General features: G+C 39.7%; 1 protein-coding gene across 5 annotated transcripts in view; it reads right to left on the bottom strand.

The window, feature by feature from the left end:
• Positions 1-10,966, bottom strand: part of WDPCP (WD repeat containing planar cell polarity effector) — a 489,966-nt gene extending 479,000 nt beyond the window's left edge. For 2 of the 5 annotated variants that reach the window (XM_023224121.2, XM_023224122.3), the window contains exon 1: positions 10,328-10,966. The gene's annotated coding sequence lies outside the window, so the exon portion shown is untranslated. The remainder of the gene's footprint in view (positions 1-10,327) is intronic. The other 3 variants (XR_002734119.3, XM_023224123.2, XM_023224124.2) reach the window with 3 other exon arrangements.
• Positions 10,967-10,988: the final 22 nt, after the last annotated feature.

Raw genomic sequence — 10,988 nt, forward strand, 5'->3', positions numbered from 1 at the left:
TTTTTTTTTTTTTTTTTTTTTTTTTTTTGAGACGGAGTCTTGCTCTGCCGCCCAGGCTGGAGTGCAGTGGCCGGATCTCAGCTCACTGCAAGCTCCGCCTCCCGGGTTCACGCCATTCTCCTGTCTCAGCCTCCCGAGTAGCTGGGACTACAGGCGCCCGCCTCGTCGCCCGGCTAGTTTTTTGTATTTTCTATTAATGAGGCTCAAATAACAGCCCTATTTGTTCCTATTTAGGAGAGGAGAGAATAGGATTGGAATCTCACAGTTTGGCTTTCCCTGGGTTCCCCTGAGGTCTTCCTAAGTGGTCAAGATTTGTGTCTTCTTATTATCATGCATATCCTTACACTATAGCATCCTATGACAAAGCATCTGAGGTGGTCTCTGTTCCTTATGTTCTCCAGAAAATAATTGAAAGCGCATCTTATATCACTTTTCACTAAAAGTGCTAAATAGAAGATCATGTGTGCTGTAAACATAATTCTTCTCCAACTGTGCCCCACACATAAACCTGAGTGGACTAGGAATGGGCACCTCACACAGTCTGGAGGCTGGTAAATAAGTGTTAAATAAAAGATGCTAAGGCCGGGCGCGGTGGCTCAAGCCTGTAATCCCAGCACTTTGGGAGGCCGAGACGGGCGGATCACGAGGTCAGGAGATCGAGACCATCCTGGCTAACACGGTGAAACCCCGTCTCTACTAAAAATACAAAAAACTAGCTGGGCGAGGTGGCGGGCGCCTGTAGTCCCAGCTACTCCGGAGGCTGAGGCAGGAGAATGGCGTAAACCCCGGAGGCGGAGATTGCGGTGAACTGAGATCCGGCCACTGCACTCCAGTCAGGGCGACAGAGCAAGACTCCGCCTCAAAAATAAAAATAAAAAAATAAAATAAAAAAATAAAAGATGCTAAATCAAAGATCATCTGTGTTGATGTTTAGTCCATTTCTTGTTATTAAGTCATGCCAAATTAGAAAAAAAGTCATCAACTGGTTGGACGCAGTGGTTCATGCCTGTAATCCCAGCACTTTGGGAGGCCAAGGTGGGTGGATGACTGGAGGTCAGGAGTTCAAGACCAGCCTGGCCAACATGGTGAAACCCTATCTCTACTAAAAGTACAAAACATAGGTGGGTGTGGTGGCACACACCTGTAAACCCAGCTACTCAGGAGGCTGAGGCAGGAGAATCACTTGAACCCAGGAGGCAGAGGTTGTGTTGAGTCAAGATCACTCCACTGCACTCCAGCCTGGGCAACAGAGCTAGACTCCATCTCAAAAAAAAAAAAAAATCAATCACTTAAAGAAAACAAAGCCTTTAGTACTGATGCAATCCACTAAATAAAATGAGAAGTCATGAATCCAAACGGAGTAGATAGATCAGATAGGTAGGTAGGTAGATAACACAGATAGATAGATAGACAGACAGACAAGATAGATAATGCTAGTTTGGATGTCTCCACCACATGTCAAGTTGAAATTTGACTGCTATTGTAATAGTATTAAAAGGTGGGGACTTTAAGAGGCGATTAGTCCATAAACTGGTTAATGTTGTTATCATGAGGATGGGTTAATTACTGTGGGAGTGGGCTCCCAATATATTCAGCCCCCTCCCTCTCTCTGTCTCTCACACTTGCTTGCCATGTGATGCCTTCTGCCACGAGATGACCCTCACCAGAAGCCAATGCCACACTCTTGGACTTCCTAGCCTCCAGAACTACGAGCCAAATAAACTTCTGTTCTTTATAAATCACTCAGTCTGTGGTATTTGTTATAGGAGCAGCAAACAAAGGCAGATGAGAAGGAAAAACCCAAACTTACAGTAGAATGCCATTTACTAAGTGGTGAAAAAATGACAGACTTTGAAAATCATTTTACAACCATAGTAATAACTGATCCAGGCAAAAATCATCAATGAGTGCTAAAACTATGAGTAAAAGTTTGGTGAGAAACAGGATATTAATGTGTCTCAACGTTTGTCCCCACTGATTATTAATTAAAAGGGGAAGAAATGGTAATTCTATAGTAAAGAAAACTGTGGAATATCTTAACCAAATGATTAAAATCAACATCATAAATAATAACACATACTGATTTAATGCCCTGATAAGGCCACAACATCACCTACGTAATCTTACTCCCAAAAATACAAACCTGAATTTAATCACAAAAAAAAATCAAACAAACACAAATTGAGGAACAGTCTCCAAAAAACTAGCCTATACTCTTCAGAAATGTAAATGTCATGAAAGACAAAAAGGGCTGTTAAACTGTTCCAGATTACAGGAGATTAAAGAGATATGACATCTAAATCAAATGCACAATCCTGTATGAGGGGAAAAACATTATGGGACATTACTGAGACAACTGGCAGCGGGTCAACAGGAGAGTATATTAGATAATTGTATACATCAAAGTTAAGTTTCCTAACTGTATAGTGGTTAAGCAAAAGAATGCCCTTGTCCTTGGAATATATTCACTGAAGAATATAGGAATATAAAAGGACACATTGTCTGCAACTTACTCTCGAATGATTCAGAAAAAATCATTTGAAAGTCATGTGTGGCAAGGGGATAGTGTGGTGGGAACATGTGATAAAGCAAATGTGACAACATGTTTAAAATGGTAAATCTAGCTGCGGGGGCCTTAGAAGTTCTTTTTACTATTCTTACAACTCTTCAGTAAATTTGAAATTATTTCAAAATAAAAGACTAAGAAAAAAGCTGAGTTTGTAAGAGAGAGCACTTCTCTTCACCAAAAAGTAGGAACTAAAAACCAACGTGGTAGGCATACAAAGCTGTGTTAGAGCTTAGTTCCTTAAGACATATTTCCATATGTCTTTGTGTGAGAGAATGTACAGTGCAAGGAAGGGGAAACCAGGAGTAGCCCAGCAACAACGTGAGTTGAGGAGACAGAACTGAAAAACTGGAGAAGACAAGGTAGGTAGTTCCCTGGAGAGGGAGAATGATACAGAGAGAACTCCAGAGATTTTCAGAGGGATCCCCTTGAGAATTCAGCTGAGTACTGACAGCACATGCATATGATAAAACCATGAGGCTGGAGAAAGAGCAACTAGAAATGATTACAGATAACAGTGCTTGGCACTCATATCGGGCTGGGAATAGTGCCTGTTCTCACCAGCCCGACAGAAAAACTTTGTGATTCACAGTCATTGGGTAGAGTATATAGAAAAGTCTTGGCTCAGGAGTAGGAAATTATTAGCCCTAGTAGCTAAGCACTACTCAGATACTGACTACTATTTAATAAATCTTAAAAGCAAGTTTTGAAAAAATTAAACTAATTTCAAATATTTAACTGCAACACAGAATAAAGCTCAAAGCTATTTATAGAAAGATAAAATCATTCAGGCTGGGCATGGTGGCTCAGGCCTGTAATCCCAGCACTTTGGCAGGCTGAAACGGGTAGATCGTGTGAGTCCTGGAGTTCAAGACCAGTCTTGGAAACATGGCAAAACCTTGTATCTGCAAAAAACTACAAGAAATTAGCCAGGCATGGTGGCGCACACCTGTAGTCCCAGCTATTTGGGAGCTGAGGCTGGAGGACTGCTTGGGCCTGGGAGGTTGAGGCTGCACTGGCCACACGCTCTAGCTTGGGCAACAGAGCAAAACCCTATCATAAAAAAGAAGAAAAAGAAATGTAAGATTCGCAATCTGACATTTAATTTTAAAAATTACCAAACTTCCAAAGAAGTATAAAAATACGGCCCATAGCTGGGCGCGGTGGCTCAAGCCTGTAATCCCAGCACTTTGGGACAGGCGGATCACCAGGTCAGGAGATTGAGACCATCCTGGCTAATACAGTGAAATCCCATCTCTACTAAAAAATACAAAAAACTAGCTGGGCGAGGTGGCGGGCGCCTGTAGTCCCAGTTGCTCGGGAGGCTGAGGCAGGAGAATGGCGTAAACTCGGGAGGCAGAGTTTGCAGTGAGCTAAGATCCAGCCACTGCACTCCAGCCTGGGTGACAGAGGGAGACTCTGTCTCAAAAAAAAAAAAGAAAATGGCCCATAATAGAAATAAAAATTAATTAAAACCAAACCAGGACTGGCAGACATTTATAATCCGGAGACTAGAATATTAAAACAATGATTATAACTGTATTCCACATGTTAAACAAACGTAGTAGACATGAAAGATATTTTTTAAAAGACCCAAATCCAACTTCTACACATAAAAACAGTATGTGAAATGAAAAAATATACGAAAAATATATTGAATAGGATGAACAGCATTATTAGACATTGCAAAATAAAAAATTGGTATCCTTGAAGACATAGCAACAGAAACTTTACAAAATGAAACCTGGAAAGAAAAGAGAATTTTAAAAATAAACAGAGCACCAATGAGCTGTGACAACTTCAGTCAGCTCATAATACATATAACTGTCATCCCCAAAACAATGCAAGAATCAAAGGGCAGACAGAAAAAATAGAAAAAAATATTTCAAGAAACAAGGTCAAAATTTCCCCAAATTCATTGAAAACTACAAACCTATGGATCCAAGAAGCTCCATAAACCCCAACCATAAGAAACACAAAAAAGACTACACTTGCAAGGCACATCATAATGAAATTACTCAAAACCAGTAATAAAGAGAAAAATGTTAAAACAGCCAGAGAAAAACAGAAACTTAAGTACAAATACAGAAAGATAAAGATAGCAGATTTTTCATCAGAAACAAGGCAAATGAAAAAAAACAGTGAATCAAGATCTTCAAAGTACTGAAAGAAAAAACTGTCAACCTAGAACTCTATACCCGGTGAAAATATCTTTCAAACAAACATTTTTCCATACAAAAGCTGACAGAATTTTTCAGTAGCCAATCCTAACCTCAAGAAATACTTTTAAAAAGGAACTACATTAGACAGAAGAAAAATCACACTATATTAGAAATATAGATCTATAAAAAGATATTAAAGGACTGAAAATAGTAACTATATTGACGAATATTTAAGATATTGTTCTCATTATTTAAATCTCTAAAAAATAACTGACTAAGCAAAAATAACAATGATGTTGTATGGGGCTCATAACATGTAAAAAGTAAAGCAGAAAGAGAGAAATGGAAGTAAATTATTGAAAGGTTTTTATACATGAAGTGGTATAATATTACTTGAAAATACACTATGATAAAAGGATGTATGCTATAAAACCTACAGCAGTCACTAAAATAAACAGTTACTATCAATAAGCCAACAAAGGAGATAAAATGGAATTGTAAAAAATTTCAATTAATCAAAAGAAGGAAGAAAAGAAGAGAGAACAAAGAACAAATGGGACAAATGGAAGACAAATAGCAAGACGACATTTAAATTTAACCTCGAAATTTTGAAAACCTGGCAGGGCGCGGTGGCTCATGCTTGTAATCCCAGCATTTTGCGAGGCAAAGGAGGGTGGATCACGAAGTCAAGAGATGGAGATCATCTGACTAACATGGTGAAAACCCATCTCTACTAAAAATACAAAAATTAGCTACGCATGGTGGCGCGTGCCTGTAGTCCCAGCTACTCGGAAGGCTGAGGCAGAATTGCTTGAACCTGGGAGGCGGAGCTTGCAGTGAGCCCAGATTGCACCACAGCACTCCAGCCTGGCGACAGAGCAAGACTCCGTCTCAAAAAAAAAAAATTTTTTTTTTGAAAAATGTAAATAGTTATTTTAGGGTACAAGTTTCATGACTGACTTTATTCTTCCTCAAATGTGCTGTTCAATAATAAAAGATAAAGTTCTAAGTCACCATGTTTTATATAAAATCGAACACATATGAGTGGTCAGTGCCTGTAGTCCCAGCTACCTGGGAGGCTGAGGCAGGAGGATCATTCAAGCCCAGGTGTTACAGACCAGCCTCAGCAACCTAGCGAGACCACATCTCAAAGCAGAAGAAGAAGAAAAAAGAGTGGTCAGAGGTATATCTGTATCTTAAATTAAAAGAAAAAATAAAACCAGACTATATGCAGTGCTTCACGCCTATAATACCAGCACTTTGGGTGGCCAAGGCAGGAGAATCACTGGATCCCAGGAATTCAAGGCTGCAGTGATATGATCATACCACTGCACTCCAGCCTGGGAAACAGAGTGAGACGACCTCAAAATAAATGAATGAATAAATATCCACATACTAACACAGCTTAAAAAGAAGTAGATTACTAACATTTTGAAGACACCAGTAGCCCATCTCCTACTCTCCTCCCCAAGCAACCACTATCCTGAATTCTGAATTAATCATTCCTCTGCTCTTATTTATGGTTTTACCAGATATGTATGAAATCCTGAATGGTATTTGTTGCTAATTTTTAATTTTTATAAAAATTAAATCATACTGTATATATTCTTATATGGTTTGCTTTTTTCAATCAACATTGTATTTTTGATGCTCATTCATGTTGGTGAGTAGCTCTGTTCTATTCATTTTCAGTATATTTTTACATTTTCCTATTGATGGCCATATGGGTAATTTCTAGAGCTGTGCTCTTAGAAACAGTGCTTATGAACATCTTGTACATCTCTTGATTTAAGTGGGTATGTAAAGGAATGGAATTGCTATATTATGTTTCCAGATATAATGATCACTCTGTGTTATTAGCCTCATTTTATTAATAAATGAAGGCTTATAGAGACCAGGAAACTTGTTCAAGGTCACACAGCTAGGTAGTAAAAGTTAACACCAATAAATTCTGCTCCTTCCACTTGAAAAAAACTCAAGGTTAGGTAGCTCATACTTCTGGAAACATGTAACTATCAAACAGAATCCTGATGTTTTATCTTGTTTTACCTAAAGTTAAAAGAGGAGGTCCTAGCAAATTATTCCACTCAATTCTACCACTTGACCACTCGAAGCAACTTGACTACATAATGATCATGATTAAAACTTTTATTCTATTAAAATATCCCATATTTCACCATTCCTGAAAATTCTAGTCAAATGTTATAGTTTAAAACGTGTACAAATTGTGTATGTATAAAATTATAAGACACAGTAATAAAGTGGTTCTCATTGTGACTAGTTTTAAATTAAATTACAAGCACTTTTATTTTTGCCATAACTAAATTTGGAATTACTACGTTTAAGATTCACTGAAGTGAATGTAACAATTATTTTTTAAATACTACATATTCATTTTAGAAATTACTTGAGAATACTTTGAAAAATGTCCTGCATGTCATTTAAGCCAACCAAATAATTTCGAAAATACCTAGCATTAACTTAAATTTTAAAAAGCGTAAAAAGTCAACTTTTTTTTTTCAGCTAAGGTCAACTATTTAGCTCTGCAATCTTTCCTTTAAAAAATATTTGTAATAATTTGGTCTCTGATTTATTTCACAAGCCTTAATCTTGCTTTATAAATAATCCTATTTTCAATCACACTTTATTATCTAACATGGCTATTTATTAATTACATGATCCTATGGTAAAGCACATATTTCTAAAAATGTAACTACTGAGACCTACAGCAGTGTAAAGGCATCTTCACATTATAGTACTCTGTAAATATTACATTGTTACTTTTAACAAAAAGGAACCAGATTATAATAAAATTGTTATAAAATAGCTTAAAAGTGTAATAGAACTTCATTAAGGAAAACATTAAAATGAATGAGTTTTAACTAGATCTATAACAATTTTATATATACTAGAGATAAAATTAATATGAGGTTACATAATTTTTTTTTTTTTTTTTTTTTTTTGAGACAGGATCTCACCTTGTCACCCAGGCTGGGGTGCAAGTGGTGCCAGTGCAACCTCTGTTTCCTGGGCTCAAGCAACCTCCCACCTCAGGCTCTTGAGGAGCTGGGACTACAGGTGCACGACACCATACTCAGCTAATTTTTAGAAAATGTTTTGTAGAGACAAGGTCTCAGTATATTGCCCAGGCTGGTCTCAAACTCTTGGACTCAAGCAATCCTCTGGCCTTAGTCTCTCAAAGAGCTGAGATTACAAGTGTGAGCCACCACACCTAGCTGAGGTTAAATAATTTTATAATATAAAAAAGCATAAGATCTTGTGAGTTCCAAAGTGCCTTGGGTATCAGGAGCCAACATTCTATTTCAGGGATTTTAACTTAATGCTCCTTTAATATCTTTGCTGGATGTTGTTAGAATAGTATTTCAAACATTTTCTACAATTTGAATTAAATATTACCTTACTAGGCGGGGCGCGGTGTCTCAAGCCTGTCATCCCAGCACTTTGGGAGGCCGAGACGGGCGGATCACGAGGTCGGGAGATCAAGACCATCCTGGCTAACACGATGAAACCCCGTCTCTACTAAAAAATACAAAAAACTAGCCGGGCGAGGTGGCGGGCGCCTGTAGTCCCAGCTACTCGGGAGGCTGAGGCAGGAGAATGGCGTAAACCCGGGAGGCGGAGCTTGCAGTGAGCTGAGATCCGCCCACTGCACTCCAGCCTGGGCGACTGAGCAAGACTCCATCTCAAAAAAAAAAAAAAAAAAAAAAAATTACCTTACTACATAATGAGAGGCTGGGCAAAAAAAAAATTTTAAGTATATCTCCAAATATAGCACAACAGTTTAATGCTCTGTTTGTTGCCTTAACAAAATATGAAAGTCTGCAACACATTCACAAACCACCTGGAGATTCAAACTCACAATGAACGTGCAATGACATATTGTGCCACTTGACATTAGCTATTACCAAAGACAGTTCAAAAGGAAGAGAACACAGACAATCTTATTAGTATAATTGGAAATGTGCTGACATATCCACCTGACCAAACATCTTCTCTTGCAGTGTATTACATTACCTGAGAAAGGTAACTTATAATCAGTGCTAATATGCTCCTTAACCTGATTTACAAGGTCAACCAGCTATAAACAGAACAAGGCCCATGAGCTACCATACAGGTGACTTCCATTCTGTATGTCCGGACTGGATGGGAATACAGGGGCTTACGTGTTTGTGGCCTTGTTGGAGTATGGGAATAGGACTGCAGTGAGAATTCTGGTTATAAAAACTCTCCCTTGTAAAATTTATTGTAAATCAAGGACAAAAATCACGGGATTGTTTGTTTTATTATACTTTAAGTTCTAAGGTACATATGCACAACGTGCAAGTTTGTTACATATGTATACCTGACATGTTGGTGTGCTGCAACCATTAACTCGTCATTTACATTAGGTAAAATCATGAGAGTTTTAAGGACAACAACATGGAAAAATCTTTCTGTTAGCAGCTAGTGGAATACTTCATTTAGGAGGAAAATGGGAGAAATTTTTCATAACTGCTCAGAGTAAAAACTCGGAGAACCTAGGCTTGAGAATAATGTACATGTACTAATTCAGGACTAGACACATAAATTAGAGAGTTTTTGACATAAAAGTAGCATTTGAAGTGATGCAACGCATGAAATCGGCTCACTGAGGGATTGAGTATAGACAGAGAATACAGGCACCCCAATGTTAAGAGATCACAACTAAAAAAAATTTTTAAAACTCGGAAGGACTGAGAACCAGTAATAAAAGAGGAAAACCAGGAAAGCATGTTGGCTGAGAGCCAAATGAATAAACAGCTACAAGGAGAGTCATTCAGGTATATTAATAAATGCTAAAAGTAAAGCATTACATTCCTTTCCAAAAATAGCAAATCCTCAAACTGAATTAGAGAAAAATTGAAAGATATTACTTGGCATTCATTTATCAGTGACAGAGAAAAAACGGAAGTTCTAACAATGTTATCTAATCAAGATGTTTTATTCATTTTCATTACGTATATGCTGTGTATGGTACTCCCGAGCATCGTATCTTCCTTTTAACATCCACATGAAGTAAGCTTTTAAAGAGCACAGCAATTCTCTTGGCAGCATTAATTTTAAAGAGAACCTCTTAAGTTGTTTTACCAGCTGAGACTGACTGACTAAACAACCAGCGTCTCCCATTCAGCTGCCAGTCTTTCCTCAGAAATGCCGGTTTGACATAACTTTAAGAATCAAGATGGCATAAGGCGCATCCCGTTTCTTCCAAAAGAGAATGGGCAAAACTCAACATTCACGGACGGCTTAGAGAAAATTAGATCCGTATACTGTGACGTCCTGGAAGGAAGAGGCTCACCTCCTACAAAGTAGATGCTCAATAAATATTTTTGATGTAATTGTGGAAGAGCTCCATTTGGGATCGGGAGTGCACCTACTCCAGGGCACCACCCCCTGCAGAACAGTTGCATTCCCACGCCCCTCATACTCCGCTCAGTAAAGGGACCCGCGAGCTAGCAGGCATCCGCCCAGTGGATAAAAGCAAAGTGGGACGGCGCACCACTGCATTCCGGACTCTCAAGGTTAAGAGAAAACCCCTTGCCCTCCGGCCAGGGCTCACCTGCCACGGGAGGGGGAAGAAGCGCGACTCCCAGCCGCTTCGGAGTAGGCGTCCCGGCAAAACTCTCGCCTCATCACCAGACACTACCCGGGCAGAAGGTTCCTGGGCTAGGTCCTTGGACTCGAGAGGGAGCGACAAGCTCACTTGGTCTCTTGGGTCTCCAGGCCGCCGCCGCCACCACAGTTCCCTCAGGTGCTACAAAGCGTCCGGGGTGTGCGCGCGCTCCCGCATCGTCGCTTAGCAACCTGAGAAGCTGTCCGGTAGTCCCAACTTATCAATTCCCCCGCCCTTCCAGAATGTGAATCCTTTTTTAAATGATTTTGTTTCCGGGTCGAGCCAGCTTTACGCAGCGGAAGGTCTCTTTACCTCCCACGTTTACCCTCACGGGAGGACGAAGTCTCAGTCACGCGCGTGGGGGGTGATGTCGCTAAGGGGTCATTCTCTCCTCCCTAGAATTACAAACGAAATCTCTCCCGCCAAATGCCGGGCGCCATCAGGCAGGTCCTTTCCTCCTGAGCCCAAACCATCCGCTTGTCGTCGTCCTCCAATCACAGCGGCTCATCCTCCGGGACTACTTTGCAATCGGAGCAGAGCGCAGTGAGAAGGAAGTGAGAGGGACCTCTCGGATAGGGAAGTGTAGTTCAACACTTGAAGGAAACGC

The sequence above is a fragment of the Piliocolobus tephrosceles genome, chromosome 15 (genome assembly GCF_002776525.5).
Source record: "Piliocolobus tephrosceles isolate RC106 chromosome 15, ASM277652v3, whole genome shotgun sequence".
NCBI classification, from domain to species: domain Eukaryota; kingdom Metazoa; phylum Chordata; class Mammalia; order Primates; family Cercopithecidae; genus Piliocolobus; species Piliocolobus tephrosceles.